Raw genomic sequence first — 10,297 nt, 5'->3', positions numbered from 1 at the left:
AATTAGTGTGTGATGTGGAAGTTGTGGTGACTAAGCACGTAAGGTGTGTGTGTATCATCGACCCAGATCGCCGTCGAACGTTGTAGCGTGGGACGCATTCGCATACCCTTTGAGAAGACCGTGACAATGGGGGCTCAGGCGGGAAAGGAAAAGCGAAAGGAACGTGTGCCGAAAACGTTGCAGCAATTCGAGAAGTAAGACGAGGGTCACAAGTAGAAGAGTGTGAAAGGTGAGTGGGTAAACTCAAGTACATAAAATGGAGCGATTAATTGAAATGGAGAGAGAATGGGCCTGATTGGCGAAGCGCTGCAAGAATTCGTAACAGAGCAGCAATCAATTGAAAGAGAAGAGAGACAGAGAGAAAGACTTGAAGAGGTTACAGTTAGAAGTTGGCGCAAGAGAAGCGGATCGTAAGCACGAGTTGGAGATGAAGAAAGTAGCAAGGGAATCGGCCACAGAAGTGAAGATAACCACCAAGCCAGGAGTTGGTAGTGGTAAGCGACCAGGCGGGTTTCCTAAATTACCGCCTTTCAGGAAAGTAGTGATGAAATAGATAGCTACTTGCAACGTTTTGAGAGGTTTGCAAAAGAGCAATGGTTGGCCCGACTCTGAATGGGGAACAGCTTTAAGTGCGCTGCTCACTGGTAAGGCTTTAAACGTGTATTCCAGAACGTCGAACGACGCCACTCTCAACTTCGTTTTACTGAAGAAAGCCTTACTCAAGCGCTATGACTTAACGACGGATGGATACCGCAACAAGTTTAGGAAGTGTCGCCCGGAGTTGTACGAGAACCCGGAGCAGTTTATTACTCGGTTGAATACATATTTTGACAAATGGATCTTGTTGTCTCATACTGCAGACACATCGAACGGCATCAAGGACCTGTTCATAAAAGCACAATTTATCAACGCATGTCCAAGAGATTTAGCAGCGCATCTTCGTGAGAGAGAGATACCCAATGTTATAGAGTTAGCGCAGGTAGCGGAGAGATTTTTGACAGCCCATAACCACAAGTTCTACTGTCCCGACCACACATCAATCAAACCCCTCTCTGACTTCAGGGGAAGACAACTGTGCTCAACCTAAAGCCTAGTTCACAATACGACGCTGACGTTGACGTTGACGCTGACGATGACGCTGGACGTTGACATTGACGCTGACGCTGACGATGACGTTGTACCATTCACAATATTTTTCCGTGAGCGTCAGGAGACGTTGGTCAGCACCTGTCTGGATACTCGAGCGTTGAGCGCATGCTAACGCACGTTATTGTAACACCACGTGTGTATCGTAGATGGACGAAGAAATTGTAATTCTTCTACTTCTCATTCGTCGCCGTAGGCGTAGAGTTAGAGAATATCAACAACGGCAAATGTGGGTCAGACCAATCTTTCAACGAAGGCGGCAACAGGGAGAATTTTATAATCTCCTTGCAGAGGTGAGGCTGAACGACACTGAAAGCCATATTCGCTACCTAAGGATGTCTCGTGACTGTTCTTTGATTTGTAGAAAGTAATCACGTGTTTTCCGGTTACGTTGGTACACTTCCGGAATCGACGCTAGAGTTGAACTCGAGTCAACTCCAGCGTCAAGAACGCTGGACGAACGCTGCGACGAACGTCGTCGACGTTGACATGTTCACAATACGACGCTCATGCCAGCGTCATCGTCAGCGTCAGCGTCAACGTCAGCGTCAACGTCAGCGTCGTATTGTGAACCGAGCTTAAGGCGACATTACTGGAGAATCCAAGCGTTCAGTGCTACCTTTGCAAGAAACTCGGCCACAAAGCGTCGGAATGCAAGTTTAGACCTAGAAGAGTGTGTTACATATGCAGCAAACTGGGGTATGAGGCAAGAGATCGCTGGCCTCATCAGCGTGGGACCGCCGGTGATGCGAAGTCACGGCAGAAAGCGGCGACGGCCATAAGAAAGCATCGGCATGAACAGGGAATTCAGCAAGAGGTTCAAACGAGAGAGTCACAAGACGTGGGCGCCGGGTGTCTTTCATCAAGAGATCAGTCGCAGTCTGCTTCTGTCCCTGACCTATCCCCTTATAATCCTAGGGGATACTTAGTGTTGGATTCAGGAGAGAGAGTTCCTTTCGTCAGCAGCGCCGGAATACGGAAGCGGACTAATCGTGCGGAGATGCCCATTGTTGAAGGAAGGGTGGGTAACACCAAGGTCGAGACGCTGCGAGACACTGGATGCAGTGGAGTGATCATCAAGCAGCAATTCGTAAGACAAGATCAGTACACGGGAGAATACGGCTTTATCCAATTGGCCGACAATACTGTCAGGAGAGTGCCGATAGCTCGTGTTGAAATTGACACTCCCTACTTGTCGGGTACAGTAGAGGCTTTGTGTTTATAAACCCCAACATGTGATGTAATCATAGGCAACGTCCCAGGGGCGAGAAGAGCAGAAGATCCAGATGCCAATCATCATTTGGCTGGAGTGGTGACCAGAGCTCAGGCGAGGTTGGAAAGAGACACTGTCCCATTGCGAGTTCCAGAAGCGAGGCAGTCGGTTGCAATAGACAGGGAGCGTTTGATGCAATTGCAAAGGGGTGATGACACAATCAAGAAGTACAGGCAATTTACAGAGCTCAAGACCAAGGGACAACAAGTTGTGACGTATGAAGTGAAGAATGACATCCTCTATCGATCATACGCTCATCCCAGAGTCAATGGTGGAGTGCCAGTGAAGCAAGTGATCGTTCCTAGACCGCTCCGTCGCGAAGTTATGGAATCGGCTCATGATTCTATCTTGAGTGGCCATTTGGGATCAAAGAAAACTGCTGACAAAGTCTTCAGCAACTTCTATTGGCCTGGAGTGAGAAAATACGTGTCACAATTTTGCCAGTCATGCGAAGTTTGTCTGCGTACGGACAAGAAAGGAGATTGTGCCAGAGTACCGTTGCAAAGTACTCCTTTGATAGATGTCCCTTTCAAGAGAGTGACAGTGGACTTAGTAGGACCGATCTTCCCTCCTAGCAATGCTGGACACCGGTACATCTTGACGTTCATTGACTATGCTACCATATACCCAGAAGCCATCCCACTTAAGAATATTAGTACCGAGTCGATGGCTGAGGCTATTGTTGGCATCTATAGCCGAGTGGAAGTGCCAGAGAAAGTGCTAAGTGACCTAGGCACCCAATTTATTTCTGATTGCATGAAAGAAGTCTCTCGATTGTTGAGTATACGCCAACTCACCACCACACCATACCACACAATGTGCAATAGTCTGGTGGAGAAGTTTAATGGCACACTGAAGACAATGTTAAGACGCTTGTGTACGGAGAAGCCTAGGCAGTGGAACCGGTACATAGACGCACTCTTATTTGCGTATTGAGAAGCACCTCCCAAGTCTACAGAGTTTTCGCACTTTGAACTGATTTATGGACGGATAGTGCGGGGTCCTATGCGTATTCTTCGCCACCTATGGACACAAGGAGACGATGTGGACGTGCGGACGAGCTACCAATATGTCACCGAGCTAAGAGAAAGACTCGAGGACACGTTACGGATAGCTCGCGAGGAGCTACAGAAGGCCCAGCAACACCAGAAAAGGTATTACGATCTGAAAGCTAGGCATCGCGAACTGTCGGTGGGTGACAAAGCCCTTGTTCTTCTACCTACGGACACGAAAAAAGTATTAATGAAATGAAAGGGGCCCTATCTAGTGAAGGAGAGAGTCGGATTGAATGACTATAGAATTGACGTCGGGGGGGGGGGGGGAGCAAAACCAAGGTGTACCACATCAATCTTCTGAAGAGATTTCACGAACGGGAGAAGGAAGCATTTTGTTATAAAGGGAGGACCGGTGTTAAATACCGTTTGTTCCGCCGTCATTGAAGCAACGGAAAGGGTGACGGGAGAAGCAGTGATCAACGATAAGTTGCTTGACTTGTGCACTTGCTTGGCTACTGAGACCTTTGAGGACGTAAAATATGGGAGTGACCTAAGTTCCGATCAAGCGATGGAGGCAGCGAGACTGGTAAAGGAATATGAGTGCGCGTTTACAGATCTTCCTGAAACAATGAACTTGACGGAACATCGCATACGGTTGACGGCTGATATATCAGTGCGCTGTAAACCATACGTCGTCCCCTATAGTGTACGCACGTCCTTGTAAGAGGATGTCCAAAGGATGATAGACATGAACGTCATACGCCCGTCGGAGTCGCCGTACTCATCGCCTGTTGTGGTGGTTCGCAAACGTAACGGATCACCAACCGCTCCAATACCTAAACAGGGCAAAGTACATAAACGACCGAATCATGCGCTGGGCCCTGTATTTGAAAAGATTCAACATGAAGATCGAAACTATTAAGGGACAAGAAAACAATGCAGCTGACTTTTTGAGCCGTTCGATTGACAACGTTGATAATGAAGATGGAGCAGAAACTTGTGAATTTCGACTCGAGAGGGTGTGGTGTAACACGTGTCTTACGAGAAGCCACAGTCTGGCTTTTGGGTTACCAAATAAGGGAAATTTGGGTGAGGTTAACTAATGACTGGGGTAGGATTGCTATATATATATATATATATATATATATATATATATATATACGCCAGTTGTGTAGAGCGAATTAGTGTGTGACGTGGAAGTTGTGGTGACTAAGCACGTAAGGTGTGTGTGTATCATCGACCCAGATCGTCGTCGAACGTCGTAGCGTGCCACGCCTTCGCATATCCTTTGAGAAGACCGTTACACTCAGCAAGTAAGAAAATGAATCAGACCAAAATTTGCAATACATTAACCTCCTGGCTAGCAACAACACCAAAGGAGAGGAAAGACGACAAACAAAACGAAATAGTTCTTTCTCAGAGAATATCACTATGTCATTCAGACACCGAACAACCGGATTTGGCTTGCTCTGCATCACCTAAAAAACAACAGACTCTAATGTCAAGTTCCACCCAGAAAGACGCCATGTCTCTATTGACACATTTAAAAAATGGCAACGAACCTATGTGCAAGAGTACCAAAAATGTTATGGCTTCGCTGTGACGTAGATGCTACCAACAGGTCTCTTGCTGCATCACTTTGGTGTGAATTGTGCTGGCACTATGAAATGAAAATTTGTGGACTAGAACACTTTTCCAAGGTATGGCTTGATGGATCAAGTAATCAGAAAACTACAGCAGTATTATGGATCACGCGAAGTGTGACCAGCATAAGGATGCTGTCACACGACAACAAGAAGATCAAGCTAGAAAAAAGGATGAGCCAATGACAGCATACAGCTTGATAGCCAAGGCTATTACAACAATGGATGACTTGATGAAAGAGCGCATGCAAAAGAAATTTGATATTTCATATTTAATGGCAAGAGAGAATTTGCCTTTTACAAAGTACCCAAATATTCACTCATTAGAGGTAAGACATGGTGTTGATCTTGGTCATGCCTATCAAACAGGTGAGGCAGCAAAACAATTTGTCCATTACATAGCTGAAAGTCAACGACACCTCCAACTCAACAGTAGTTTGTCTCCTTTCTACAGGGCCTAAGAAGTAATAAAGATAGTGGCTCTTCATATAGTCATGTATATTCTATCACCTACTTGTTACGTATCATACATGTTGTGTGAGACCAAAATCTCACACTACTGAGCAATCTGTGTCAATTGCTTACTTAGCAATACAGCTTTTAAAATTGCCAATTGAAAGTTCAGTACAGTAAATAGATAAATTCTTTTTGGCCCATAATTTTCAGCTACTGGTCAATACAAGCAGACGCATAAATAGTTACTGATGTCGTACACTGAACCAAAATGGCCGATAAAGTTTACCAATGGCCGGTCAAAATTAAATTTGATCTGACATTTGTCTGGCTCATGAGAAAAAATTATATTGATCATTGAACTGCAACACCAACATTATTGCTACTTGCAAGCAACAAAACTTCCAAAGTATTTCCTTCGATAAACGTTTGCTGAAATAAAGTTCCATTATATAGTGGCCATATTAGAGGGATGATGCCCCCAACTATAACATTGGAGAGGCACCTGCCCCTTCTTTCCCGGTTTTACAGCAACCAAGATTGGTCCTACATGTATAATGTCATTGCTATACAGAGGTAACGAGCAGACCTACGACTAATGTGGGTCGGTTCGTTCGACTACTTCTCCCTCAAACCCCATAAGTATGCACCTGAGACTAGTGTACTAGTGAAATAGTGGACACCTACCCACGTTTGAATCCCAGAAGATTGGAGCATGGAATCACTAAGAAACAAGTTCTATATGATGGAAACTGTTCTAGTCACAATTGGCGGTAGATATTAGCGTAACATATTTCAAGTTTCCAGATGTACAGTGTACTAGACAGGATTTTTTGGCAACCGTCTATGATGTCATCAAATATAATGATGTCAAACAATGATGTCAAACAATGATGTCATCAAACGTTTAATGTTGACATATTTGGTGATAACATCAGACTTTTACTTTATCTTTTCCCTAGTTGTACTGCGTAGAGTCTGATGCATGTATATTAGTTGTTGCATGATTGGTAGACTATTCAATATAATTGCTACTCAAAACTTGTCGAATAAACCTCATTGAACATAACTTTGTTGACCATAACACAAACAGACAGATAATACACTAGATTATTACAATGAAAAGTTGACTTAACTTAATTAAAACTGGGATTGTGAGCTGAGCTTTAAAAGAGTAAGTTGTGTATATACGTTGGCTACTGTGCCGTCAAACTTAAGAAATGATTATTTAATGAATAGTATAAGGATACTATGGCATACCTATGACTTCTGACCATTCATCATTTGTGACCATAGCTAAGACGGTACGTTTCTAGTAGTCTAGTGTATTGATTTGCGTATTAATGTGTCAAATCCATACAAAAAGCTCTGAGAATTCTTAGCTGCAAGCGTGCTGTGAGGAAGGATCACTATGTTTTTATAACTATAACGATTTAGTGAATAGATACATCCAGTTACATGGTTATGTTGCAGCATTCTCCCCAGGCATCTCAAACGTCATGGCTAAATTTTACAAGGACAAACTCATTCCTGCTATCCCTTGGCTAATGCCACCATGCCTTGACTTATGCCCGCCACGCCTTACTATCTATGTGTTAGGCAAGAAATGGAAAGCCAGTGGTTTGGGTTCTTGTATCTAGGAATAAAACACCTTTGATGTTGTGGAAAGTCCAAAAGCAACGTCATAGATATCATTATGTCCAAAATATACTTATGACGTTGTTTCAATTCCGATCCGACGTCATTTAGTGGCATATTCGCCCACATTCCAATCTGTATGTGAGTCACACCCTCAGCAGCCGTCTATGCCGTGGAGTTGTTATAGGTGCGTTGAGAGAATACAAAGTCGCAAGACAAAGCACATCAATGCGTCGAATTGTGTTGTTCAAGTGATAGCCCAATTTCTCGTTCTTCTAGTGGGGTTTTTGGAACCAACGGAAGTCGATCTGGGAGGCATTACCCTACACAGGATGTAAATCAATGCACTGATTACAGACGCCAAAACGCGCTTGAACGGCATTGGCCCAAAGCCAAAGTTAGCTAAAGCATTGCTCAGGTTAGTGTAAAAACGTTTGCAGTTTCGAAAAACTTGTAGATCTCGGCAAGCATGCCGATACGCTGTGCACGTCTTTAGTGTCAATATCGGCATGGAAAATTGTTTAGCGAACTGCGACTGCTTAGCGAACTTGTCTACTAGTGCTAAGTTACTAACTAAAGTTATTACAATGGATTTTGTGATTTGTATTGGCTTGGAATGTATTGGGAAGCGCAGGTTTTCGACATGTATGCAGATTAGAAAGTAGCCTGGATGAAAGTGGGGCGATAAAGGGTTTTAATTAATGATAGCTAGCTTGTGCAGTACTCTGTCCAAGCATAGAAATGTTGAACAGCTAACATTTTAGACCAAACACAAGCACCCTATGTTGCTCTAGCACTGCACCGCAAAGCCAGCAAACCTCACGCAGATAACCACGCCCATGTTTGAAACAACCACGCCCACAAGTGCATTCCATTCAGTCCCGCCTACACCACCACGCCTTTCAGATATTCTGGGGAGAACACTGCGTTGTAAAGAGATCTGCAAAGGTGTATGTACAAAACAGGAGATAGAAGATAAACAGTAATTAGTAGAACACTTGCTGCAACCGCAGTCTCATTACTACATTGTAGTAGAAAATCCTGTGCGCAAGGTCAATGGAAATTGTCCCCAAACACTAACAAAGAGACCACGCCCAAAGATTTTAGATGTCATGAGATTGTTCTGTAGTAATGTTGGGACCATCAAGACCAATAAAGGTAAAATAGATCCACAATGGATCTTGTAGGAAGACATCCCACACTACGTGTGGTAAAGCTGTCCAATTATGTTCCCAACTGTGGATAATTGTTGTTTCCCCTCCCCAAATGCCCCCTTCCTTGTCCCAACCATCAAAATGACGATACTGATGGTACTGGCGAGAACAATGATGTATATACTATATCCTATTTGTTGTAATAAGCAATCCCAGATACACTTTCAGTTCTGTCACATTTTGTGGGGTAAGTGCTTCCGGTATTGCCTGTATTCGTCCCTTGTCAGGATGTCAGCCTTGCTTTGTGAATGGCATGTCCCAAATACACTCCTTCAGATTGCATAAAACCGGCCTTTGTCTTTATTCAGACTTAGTCCAGTCTCTTCCAATTTCTTTTAACACTTTTCCTAAGTTAGACAAATGCACTTGTTCGTTTCTCCCTGTTATTAATGTCGTCTACGTAGACCAATACTCCTGGAATTGTCTGCAAAAAGTTTCCATCATCCTTTGAAAGATACCGAGAGCCAAAGAAACACCCACTGGTAGCCTATTATACTTATATGGTCCTCAATGAGTACTGATTACTACATACTTACGTGATTCCTCATCACGTACAAGATGTTGATACGCTCTATCCAAATCCAGCAATGTAATTGCTGTCCTCCTGCTATTCGAGCAAACAAGTCTTCGACGTGTGGAATCGAATAAACATTGCATTTGGGTACTTTACTCACGTCAACAAATATTCTCCACAGATTCTGCCTTTCTCATTACTTTTCAAAACTGGAACTTTGGGGCCGCTCACTCGGTATAGTGTATGGGCTCAATAATTCCAACTCTTGTGAGGTTGAACAATTCTTCTTCTATTTTCTCTCTCAAAGCATACAGTACTTGCCTCAGATAGTAGAACTTGGGACTCATTGTTTCTGTCACTAGGCTTGAGAACAACAAGCCTATCACTAATTAAAACAACTGTTAGTGTCAGCCAAAGTGTTAGCACACTTCAATCCACAGCAAGAGCCCATCCTTTGCACCAAGAAGATTGACAAAAGCGGAGAGGAATTATGCACAGGTGAAAAGAGAAGCCATTGGCAGTGATTTTTGGTCTACAAAGATTTCACTGACATCTGATCAGTAGAAAATTTGTGCCATAAACCACTGGTAGAATTGCTGAGGAAAAAGACGTTCCTTCCGCCAATGATATCAGAGAGCATCCATCGATGGGCCATAATTCTATCATGTTACCGTTGTGACACAAACCTGGCCAGGATATTGGTAATGCAGATGCCTGCAGTTCGTTACCTTTACAAATACCGTTGACAACTAAGGAAGAACAACTAGAGATAATTCAATTTTTACAGCAACTGGAATTATCACCAATATAGGCAAAATGTTTTTAGAAAATGGATGGAACAAGACCCTACACTGTCTAGAGCACAATATTATGTCAATCATGGTTCGCATAAAAACCACTAACCGAAGCAATGAATCCTTACGAGCAAAAAGCAAGTGAATTATCTACAGAAAAGGGGTGCCTATTACGGGGTACTGGGTAATTGTACCACCACAAGGTCAACGAATTTCGGATGAGTTACATGCTGGTAATCCTGGGGTGGCATGGATGAAAGGCTTAGCCAGAACAATAGTCTAGTGGTCTGTACTGGATGGGAACATCGAACGCAAGGTCCAAAGTTGCTCTAGTTGTTAAGAAACAAGGAACACAACACAAAAGCTCCCTTGCATCCCTAGCCTTGGCCCCAAAAGCCATGGATGAGAGTGCACGTAGACTACGCTGAACCCCTGCTAGGAAAAATGTTTCTTATACTACTTGACGCACATTCGAAATGGATTGAAGTAGAATCTGCAGAATCAACGACGACAAGGAATACAATGGAAAGTTTAGGAAAGTTTCTCAACTCATGCAGTTCCTGAAAACTATTATCAGACGGGTCAGTATTCACCAGTCAAGAGTTTACCACTTTTGTAAAATCAAAT

The sequence above is a fragment of the Corticium candelabrum genome, chromosome 4, assembly GCF_963422355.1.
Source record: "Corticium candelabrum chromosome 4, ooCorCand1.1, whole genome shotgun sequence".
In the NCBI taxonomy this organism is placed as follows: Eukaryota; Metazoa; Porifera; class Homoscleromorpha; order Homosclerophorida; family Plakinidae; genus Corticium; species Corticium candelabrum.
The sequence above is the reverse complement of the archived record's forward strand: the minus strand, read 5'-3'. Positions refer to the sequence as shown.